This window comes from Arvicanthis niloticus, chromosome 8 (genome assembly GCF_011762505.2).
Source record: "Arvicanthis niloticus isolate mArvNil1 chromosome 8, mArvNil1.pat.X, whole genome shotgun sequence".
NCBI classification, from domain to species: Eukaryota; Metazoa; Chordata; class Mammalia; order Rodentia; family Muridae; genus Arvicanthis; species Arvicanthis niloticus.
In genome coordinates this window covers 68,567,011-68,578,215 of record NC_047665.1, presented here as the reverse complement: position 1 = coordinate 68,578,215, position 11,205 = coordinate 68,567,011, and positions in this window count along the sequence as shown.

Here is an 11,205-nt window from a genome sequence, read left to right as displayed (position 1 = left end):
TCAGAAGTTCTTTTGTTTTTCAGAATTGTTTTATCTATCCTGGATCTTTAATTTCTTTATATGAAGTTGAGAATTACTCTTTAAAGGTCTGTAAAGAATTGCGTTGAAATTTTGATGGGAATTGTATTGAGTCTATACATAGCTTTTGGTAAGATGGCCATTTTTACTATGTTCATCCTGCCGATCCATGAGCATGGGAGATCTTTACATCTTCTGAGATCTTCCTTGATTCATTTCTTCAGAGACTTGAAGTTCTTGTAATACAGGTCTTTCTCTTGCTTACTTAGAGTTACATCAAGATATTGTATATTATTTGTGGCTATTGTAAAAGATGTTGTTTCCCTAATTTCTTTCTCAGACTGTCTATGGTTTATATAAAGGAGGGCTACTGACTTTCTTTTTTTCAGAAACACCTGCCACCTTTTATATTTGATATACAACCAATCAAAAGCTCAAGACCAACAGAGGCACACACCTTTGTTTCTATTAGTGTTTAGTTTCTTTTCACATAAATAATTTCATAAATCAATGTATGATTATGGAAGTGACATTTTGTTTCTCTTCCAAATGTTGACATTCTCTTTATTTCAGACTTTGTGATGAAAAAGAACATTTGAAGCTTTAAAAAGATAATAAGGAATTTGCATGAAATTCTTAACAAGAGCAGTCTAAACACTGTGGGAAATGCAGACACAAGGAGAATGCTTGTTAGTTTTCCAGGAATGGTGGAAGAATTAACAGATGAGGAATCCAAGCAGACATGGAAAGGGAGGAGGCTTGCTTTTCCTGTAGTGCACACTCAGATGCCAGAGCTCCTGGACAAGCTTTGGCAGCACTGCAAAATGCCCTTGCTCAGATGCCATGGGCACTGCCACTGCAGAAGGGAGATGTCAGAAACCTTCCTGTTGGACAGTCATCTGATTGTGAGTATCATATTTCATTTCTAGTTTATCTAGACATAGAGTGAAACTTTTGAACAGATATTTATATGAAACTGTTTCTTTGGGATTACTCTCATAATAATTTAAGATATCACATATGAAGAGATACCATGACTACAGCAACTCTTATGAAGGGAAGCATTTAATTGGGGATGGCTTACAGTTCAGAGGTTTGGTCTATTGTCATCATGGTGGGAAGCATGGTAGTGTGCAAGTAGACATAGTGGTAGATAGAGCCTAAGGGTTTTGCATCTGTTTCCTCAGACAGCAGAAGAGTGAGCTATTGGGCCTAGGTTGAGATCCTGAAACCTCAAAACCCAACCCCAGTGATAGATACACTTAATAAGACCACACCTATTCCAAGAAGGTCATACCTTCTTATACTCTCACTCTCTCTGAGCCTATAGGAGCAATTTTTATCTGAACTACTACATTCCACTTCACGGCCCCCACAGACTTGTAGCTATATCACACTGCAAAACTTCATTCAGTCCGACTTCAAAAGTCCCCATAGTCTATCACAGTCTCAACACTGTTTAAGGGTCTAAAGTCTCTTCAGAAACTCATGAGAGTCTCTTAACTCTCACCCCTGTAAAATCAAAATAAGAAAAAAGATCGCATACTTCCAACATATAATGGCATGGGATATACATTGCCATTCCGAAAGGAAGAAAAGGAACTTAGTGAGAAAATACTGGACCAAAGCAAGACTGAAAATCAGCTGGGCAAACTCCAAACTCTGTATCACCACATCTAAAGTCAAATTGCTCTTCAGATCTCCAACTGCTTTTAGCTTAGTTGATTACAACACACTTCTTTCTCTTGGATTGGTTCCACTCCACGGTAACAACTCGCTTTGGCCAAGTATCCCATGGCTCTGGCTTCTCCAACATCTTGGGGTCTCCAAGGCAATCCAGACTCCACCTCCACAGCTTCACAACATGACCTCTTTAGACCTCCATGCACGAACACCCCTGACATGCGCCTGTCCTCAGCAGCTTTCCTTAGTCATGGAGAGAGACTTCATACCCCAATTCCTGGATCCTTGATTCTAAGGCAGCACCACATGGCGGAAGCTGCCAAGTTCTGCTGCTTGCTGGGGCTGGATCATGCCCCCTCGTTCAATTACAATTCAATCATACAATTCAATCTGTTCTCTCCATGATTTCCTTCCTTGTCTAAGCTTGACTGTGCTGGAATTTTCTCTGTAAACCAGGCTGACCCTGTACCTAGAGATCTGCTAGCCTCTACCTTCTAAGTGCTGGAATTAAAGGTGTTCATCACCACCATGCCTGGATCTAAGGTTTTCTTTAATTCCTTTTTACAAGTCAGAAGCTTGGCTGGGTGAGGTCTTGCCAAGGTCACAATCCTTTTACTCCACTTAGCATCTGGCTTCTCTTTAATCTGTTTACACTCCCTGGAGCTCCTTTTCTCCTCCAGCTGTATATTTTGTATTTTCCCTTGCTCAGCTTGCTCCTTTTTATTATAGATCTGAAAAAGACTGGGCCACTAATAGCCACACAATACAGTCAGGGCTAGGTTGTTTGGAAATGTCTTTTACCAAAGTTGTTAATACACAGCTCTTCAACTGAATCTCAGGCCTTTACATATTCTTCTCTGAAACATCTTGAACCAGGCCCCCCCCACAGTTCAAATCACCACTGTCTTCCTTCCATGCACCTACTAGGATGGCTCCTTCTATTCTCCTTAAAGAACCCTGCTGCTTTTCTAATTCAAAGTCCCAAAGTCCTCATTCCTCCAAACAAAAACAGGGTCCAGCCTATCACAGCAATGCCTCAGTCCCTGGTACCAACTTCTCTGTTAGTTAGGGTTTCCGTTGTTGTGAAGAGACACCATGATCATGGCAACTCTTATAAAGGAAATTTTTAATGTTTTTTTAATTGGATATTTTATTTATTTATAATACAGATGTCATCCCCTTTCTCCATTTCCCCTCCCTAGAACCCCCTATCCTATATCCCCTCTTCCTTTATGCTTTTATACCATTTTGATTACATGCATGTATTAAGGTCAGTTCTAGGTTGAGGGTCTAGCAATACAATAGATGCAAATAGTTGAGGAACAAGCAACACATTAAACACAAATAGTCAAAGAAAAAGCAAGGAATTAAACCCAGTTACGGTGAACACTCCCATTATCACTATTTCTAAAGGCTTATCAGGATGATCAAAGTATCTGAGCCTACTTCCCTATCCTAGCCCGAGGTCAATTTTTTTTTTTTTTTTCCGAGACAGGGTTTCTCTGTATAGCATTGGCTGTCCTGGAACTCACTCGGTAGACCACCTTGGCCTCGAACTCAGAAATCCGCCTGCCTCTGTCTCCCAAGTGCTGGGATTAAAGGCATGCACCACCACTGCCCGGCCCAAGGTCATTTTCATGTCTGAAGTCTACTTCCTTGTTCTAGCCTAAAATTTAGATTCCTATCTGAAATTACTTCTTTGTTCTGGCCTAATATTTAGATTCCTGTTTGAGATTACTTCTTTGTTGTAGCCTACAATTTAGACTCTTAGCTGAAATTATTTCTTTGTTCTAGTCTAATGTCAGATTCCTGCTTGAAGCCTACTTCCTTGTCCTTGGCCAATGTCATATTCCTGTCAAGCATCCCCTTTCCTTGTCCTTGGCCCATGTCAGCTTCTTGCCAAGCAGCACCAAAAGCTCTCCACCTCTCTCACTTTTTTATTTTGTTAACAAGACTGAGCCTGTCTTAGGTCGTTCTGACAAGAATGCTTTCCTTTCCTGTCATGGAATATGCATTATCAAAGGCAATTCACCTCTGTCTTAGGTTGGTAAGGCTCTGTGCAGAATCTTACCCGTCCTTGGCTTGCCAGCCTGTTAATTTAGTAACTTTGTCTGGAGGGGGGTATCCATTTTTAGGTTTAAATCATGTACTTTAGCTGATAACACGTTGATGTTAAAGATAAGCTTTAACATGATGGGCAGGAATAAAAGTATTCCCAGGACAAAAAGGGCTAGCCTGATCAAGCTATATATGTTATTCCTGAGGTTTGACTAAAATGGAAATACTGAGCTCAGGCCATGGATAATTTTATCAGCATTATCTGCAACATCAAAGGTCAACAGAACAGCATTCTTTAAATTCATAATCTCATTATGCAAAGTTAACATACCCAGAGAGGTGTTAGGATTATGCCAAATATCCTACAGGTGTCTTTAAAATTTTTCCTAATTATATTGACAATCATTGTGAATTTCAAAAGTAACACTACTCCAATGATATTTGTTTTGACACTTGGGATGGCTCCTAACTCTTGAACCCTGAACCTCCTTCAGATAATTTGAATGGTTATAGAGCATCATTCGTTGTTCCAGATACCTATATAAATCCTTTTGTATACTCAATACATTAGTAACATTTTTTTTTTGCTAGATGGTTAACAAAAATAGTTGTCTTAACTCCTTGTGTCAATGCTATTGCAGAAGCAGTGGTGCTAGCAATTAATGTAATTAAAGCTGTTATACCAGCAATAATCAAGCCCACTACCCTCTTGCTTCTGCTTAAAGCCTAACTCACTTCTTCCAGCACTTTCAAGTTTTTTTTTCAGAGAATCAACGTTTTCTAATACTCAGGGCAGTAAGACAAAAGCTGGTTGATAGATCTCCATAACAGACATGCCAGGTTTCAACACACTAACATAATTGGGAATTATACAGTCAATACAACTTACAACAAATGCTGTAGAAGAGACAAAACCAATTTTAGCTTGACTATTAAAAGAGCCTTAAAACATGCACTAACCCTTGTTTGAAATCCAGATCCTGTCCCAACATTATCTCTTGCTATCTTAACATCATATCGAGCTACAGCTAGCTTCCAAATGTCTCTGACAAAGTCCTGATCCAGTCTTCCAAAAGTAGACCATTATATCCCGTATTGGATTGATTTCTAGACCAATACATGATTGAGTCCTAATAGCTGGACACCTTTAAGAAGAATACAAGAGACATAATTTCTCTTTTTGATTCTCTATCCAAGAAGGTCTAAAAACTTGAGGCAAGGCAGTTTGTCCCATCTGGGAAAAGTTAAGCAAAGGTGGGTCAGGAACATATGTCCAATACAGCTCCCCAGTCACCCTTTTCAGGGCACTCAGCAAGCTCATAGGTTGGCATCCTTTGTCTCAGCAACAGTATGTCTCTCTAATCTTTTTAAAGTTCCATGGGTCTCTTCCACAATACCTTGTCTTTGAGGATTATAGGAAATCTCCATAATATGGGGAATTCAGGATTTTCTAGTGTGGGAGAACTAGGTTCTGATGATGCCAAGTACCCTGGGTTTCTTATGCTTATGTTCTTGTGCTTGCCTTTTACCATGTGGATCTCCTTAGTGCTACCTGCCCTGTCTCTGACTGGAGCCTGTCTTTCCTATTATTTTGGTTGTTTCAGAACTGTGTGGGGTGGGTGTTGCTACTGGGGTTAGAGCTGAGGCCCAAGATCTGCTCAGTGCTTGGGCATAGACCAGAAGGAACCAGTGTTCCAGGCCAGGAGTGAATTTCTGGATCCTAGTGGGTCCCAGTTACTTCCTGTTTGCGGCAGGCATTGCTGTCTCCTTACCTAAGATACTGCCCAGGTTAGAGCTCCTGGGAGCCCCGCTTCCTCTGGGTTCTGTAAGATTGGGTGCAGAGCTGCCACCTGGGATCTGCTCAGTGCTCAGGCCCAGACCAGAAGGAACCTGATTCTTTTTTTTAAGTCAATTTTGTATCCAGCCACTTTGCTGAAGGTATTTATCAGCTGTAGAAGTTATCTGGTAGAATTTTTGGTGTCCAAAGAGAGAAGATGAAGTAGATAATATTTGAAATCTTTAATATCCCAGCCATGTATGTAGCCATTCAGGCAGTGCTGTCCTTGTAAGAATTTGGGCACACAACTGGGTTTGTTATGAACTCTAGTGACAGGGTCATACATACAATACCCATCTATAAGGGCTACTCACCCTTCTCCACACCATCTTGTGTCTGGACCTGGCTGCACAGGACCTGATAGACTTACTTCATGTAGATCCTGACTGAGTGGGACTACAGTTCTACCAATTCTGATGAGAGAGAAATTGTTTATAACATTAGAGAGAAGCTGTGCTATGTTGCCTTGAATTTTGAGCAAAAATATCCACTGCTGCATTCTTCTCCTTTTTGAAGAAGAGCTATGAGCTGCCTGATGAGCAGGTGCTCATCATTGGCAATAAGAAATTCTGTTGTCCAGAGACTCTCTTCCAGCCCTCCTTTCTAGATATGGAGTCCTGTGGCATCCATGAGACCTCCAACTCCATCGTGAAGATGTTGATATATGCAAGGACCTGTATGCCAACACAGTGCTGTCTGGTGGTACTGTCATTCAGGTGGTATCACCATATCCAAGCATTGCTAACAGGATGCAAAGGGAGATCACAGCCTTAGCATCCAGCACATTGAAGATTAAAGACCATTGCTTCCCCTGAGCACAAGTATTCAGTCTGGATTGGCAGCTCCATCTTGGCCTCACTGTCCACTTTCCAGGAGATTGCGGATCAGCAAGCAGGAGTATGACGAGCCAGGCCCTTCCATTATCCACCCTCAATGCTTCTTAGAAGGGCTGAGCAGGTGTCAGGCAACTGCTGTATGAGCTGATTTTGAAGTATCGATTGCCCTGGCAAATGTACACACCTCATCTAGTCTCATGAAACTGAAATAAGCCTTTGAAAAAGAAAAAAAAAATACAAACTTGAAGCTTGTATCTGATATCAGCACTGGATTAGCACTTGTTGCTGATTTTTGACCTTGTATTCAAGTTAACTGTTCCCTTGGTATATGTTTAATACCCTGTGCATATCTTGATTTAGTCTGTAGTCCATGTAGCTCAGTCATTGGTGGCTGGAGAGAGCATGCTGCAGAAGAGAAATCCTCAGCCTGGTGGATCTGTGTGAGCACTAAATAGTGACTATCTGTGCAGGGTATTAACTGACAGCAGACATACAGGATTTCCCAAGGCTGGCAAGGGCTTAACCATTTACCACTTCTGTCTTGCAGGTCTAACAGAGTGGGAAAGTCTGCGCCTTAGGGCCCAGTTTCCTTCTGTACCCCCCCCCCACCAACACCCCATCCTGCCTTGAGTTGGAAATGTTTTTCTTGACACCTGTAAATGTATTCAGCCCTTTAATTTATGTAAGGTTTTTTTTGCACTCAATTCCTTAAGAAATGACAAATTTTGGTTTTCTGCTGTTCAGTGAGAACATTGGGCCCCAGAAACACATTAGTGTGTAAAGAAAATAAAAGTGCTGAAGTAACAAAACAAAAAACCAAAACAACAACAACAACAACAACAACAACAACAACAACAACAACAACAACAACAAAGAATTTTTGGGGTTATTTATGTATACTAGCATATCATCTGTGAATAACAATACTTTGATTTCTTCCTTTCCAATTTATAGCCCTTTGATCTCCTTCAGTTGTCTTATTGTTCTGGCTAGAACTTCAAGAACTATATTGAGTAGATAGGAAGAGACTGGGCAGCCCTGACTTGTGCCTGATTTTAGCGGGATTGCTTTATGTTTCTCTACATTTAATTTGATGTTGGCTTTTGGCTGCTGTATACTGTGTTTATTATGTTTAGATATGCACCTTGTATCCCTCATCTCTCCAAGACTTATTATGAAGGGGTGCTGGATTTTGTCAAAGGCTTTTTCGGCATCTAATGAGATGATCATGTGACTTTTTTCTTTCAGTTTGTTTATATGATGGATTATGTTGATGGATTTTCGTATATTGAACCATCTCTGCATCTCTGGGATGAAGCCTACTTGATCATGGTGGATGATGTTTTTGATGTATTTTTTGATTCAGTTTGTGAGTATTTTATTATTTTTGCATCATTGTTCATAAGGGAAACTGATATGAAATTCTTATTTATTTATTTATTTTTTGTTGAGTCTTTGTGGTTTAGGTAGCAGGGTGACTATGGTCTTAAAGAATGAGTTTGGCAATATTCCTGTAGTTTCTATTTTGTGGAATAGTTTGAAATAGTTTAAAATTTATTCTCTTAGCAATCTTCAAGTACAAAATACATTGCCACTGATTCTAGGGAGCATGTCATATAATATAGCATCCTGTCTAACTGAGATGTCTGCCCTTTAAGCAATGGCTTCCCATCTTCTTCGGCCCCTGGGAACTTCCTTCTACTCTCTGCTGTCATGAGCTCTACGTTTAGATTCCACATGTGACTTGATTGTGTGGCATTTCCTTCCTGTTCCTGGCTTCTTTCAATTAGCATACTGTCTATTGGGTCATTCACATTTGAGTGAATGTCAAGCCTTCTACATAAAGGCTGAGCAGTATCCTGCGTGTGTTTGTGTGCAGGAGCACATTGTTCTTTGTCCATTCATCCATCAGTGGATACTTATGTGGATTCTGCATCTTGACTATTACGCAGCAAGTAGAGGTGGTTACTGTTGCAGCGAATACGGGGTGCAGATATCTCTGCTGTATTGATTTTGGTTTGCTTGTATAGACAACCAGTAGTGGGATTGCTGGACTATATATAGCCTTTCTCTGTCTGTCTGTCTGTCTGTCTGTCTGTCTGTCTGTCTGTCTCTCTGTCTCTCTGTCTCTCTGTCTCTCTGTCTCTCTCTCTCTCCTCATTGTGTATTTCTGGCCTAGAACTCATTATATAGACCAGGCTAGCCTCAGACTCATAGAGCTCCACCTACCTTTGCTTCCTAGGTGCTTGGATTCATTACAGCCCGTCAGGTAGTTCTATATTCAGATTTCAGAGGAACAGGCAAGCTGATTTCCATAGCCGCTGCAACAATTTGGATTCTCACAGACTGCACAAGGGCTCCCTCTCCTCCACCTCCTGGCCAGTACTTATTATTGTTGGTCTTTTGATACCGGGCATTCTGACGGGTGTGAGATCTCACCTCACTGCTGTCTTAATTTGCATTTTCCTATGACCCATGAACATTATTCAAATACTTGTGGGATGTTTGCATGTATTCTTTGAAGATCTGCCTCTTCTGGTCCTGCTTTGGGCTGTTTATTTTCCTCCTATTGAGTTTCTTATATACATTGAGTCTTAACTGATCAGATACGATTCATAAGCACTTTTCTCTTCCATAATTTGTCTCCTCGTTTTTGTTGATTGTGTTCTTTGCTGTTAATTTTCCTAACGCCATTGGTTGAGGAGCCTGTTATGTGTTCTTGGTACCTTCTTCGAACATCAGTTGTCTATAAATGTGTAAATTCACTTCTGCTACCACTCCACCCCCAACTCCATTCTCTGGCCAAGATGGAACTCGCAGCTTTCCATATGCTGAGGGAATGTTTTGCCACAAAGCTCTATTCTAATCTTAAATCTTTTATTCTTTTTTAAAACATTGTTTTTATTTTATGCCTATGGGTGTTTTGCTTGGTAAACGTCTGTGCACCACATGCATGCCTAGTACCTGCAGAGGTCAGGAGAGGACATCAGGGCCTAGAGTTATAGACAGTTGCAAGCTACCCATGAAGGTGCTGGGAACCTGGCTTCTCTGGAAGAACAGCCAGTGCTCTAACCACTAGCCATCTCTACACCCCCTATATTCTCCTATCTTCTCTATTCTTAAGCCAAATATAAACTGTTAGAATTAATACATAAGGTCAGTAAAGTCGGGGACACAAAATCTATGTATAAAATTCAGTGTGTAGAATGAATATTAAGCACAATTGTAAGTTGGGAAATTGAGGTTCTAAGCAGCAGGTCCCTCACCAGAGGTCATTCAGCCACTGGCTTTGAACCCAATGTGTGATGTTTTGAACCTTCATTTTTTCCTACCATCTGGGCATCGCAGACTTTAATGTTTTCAAGTCTTGGGAGACAGTTTTTGTTTGAAACTCAGTAGCCTTGCTGGCAGTATTTGGGCGAACTGCCCCCCACACCTCTTAAGTAAATAAGCAGCTGACACTCCTCATTCCTGGTTAAGACAAACAGTTACCCTGGAGGGAAGCTATGCAAATCTATGCCTATAATTGGGAGTAGAGTGTTGTCCCCTGTCACATGGGCTCCTGTCCCATTTGTTTTTCCAACTCCTGTCTCCAGGACCTCTCATGCAAATTCTGTAAACAAGGTTTCACTTGGCAATACATCCTCATTCCTTGGGTTTCCTGGTTACTTCACCAAGTCCTCATCAGTGGTGATTACACCAGGGAGGGAGAGATGAATTTACCTGGAAATTAATGAGGCTTAGGGTCCCTAGCCTCTGAGTGTCACAGCCCCTGCCCAGGGCATTGTTTCTGTACTAGCTCTTTTAGTAAAGGCAGCAAAATAAAATTAAAATATTTTAGTTGCAGTTGGTTAGGGTCACTTTCCTTCTCTTCCCCTTCTGTAGAGTGAAAAATTATAAAGGCCATTTTATGAAATATGTGTAAATTTTTCGCCTTAGACCTTGGTCAGAAAAGCACCTGCCAGCAGGTTTGGGTCCATCTAATTAGTTACAGAGGAGGGGGAGTTACAGGACAAAGGCCTGTTAAGAACATCCCAGAAACTGACTGGCCAAGAGAGGACTGCCCCCATGGTACGGCCTACTAGTGTTCAAAAAAAAAAAAAAAAAAAAAAAAAAAGTAAAACAACCAATCCTGTGCACCCACGCGAAAGTTCGCTTTTTCCCCACCCTGCCCATATATAAGCGCTAGACCACTGAGCCACGAGGTCAGTCCCTCTATCCCCTATGCGAGATATGGGGATATGGGCTGGCCCAGAGCTCTGATTTAATAAACCACCTCATGTGCTTTACAGCAAGACAGTCTCTCGTGTGTCCTTTGGGTGCGTGCTATCCTGTGACTTAAGTGGACCTCCTTTCTGGGGGAGTCCCGGACTTTTCACTTCTCCCTGTCGTGTATGCCTCCTAAGGATTTGGGGGGGGGGGGGTAAGGAAAAGGGAATGGCCACAGGTACCTGTAGATATCATTAAAGGAAAGCCATGTTGTGAGTTTAATGGAACATCTTTCTGTGGTCCAACTCCACACTGTAGAGACTGTTGCTGGCTATCCAGAGTAGGAATGAGTATCAGGAGTATCAGGAGGTTCCCTGAGAAAACTAAAGGAAGTTCCTTCTCTGGCCTCTCTACACCCCTTCACACACGTATATACACATGCATATATATATATATATATATATATATATATATATATATATATACACACACACACACACACACACACACACACATCCACATGTGGGCAAGGTACAAAAATAAATTTTTTTCCTGTGACAAGGA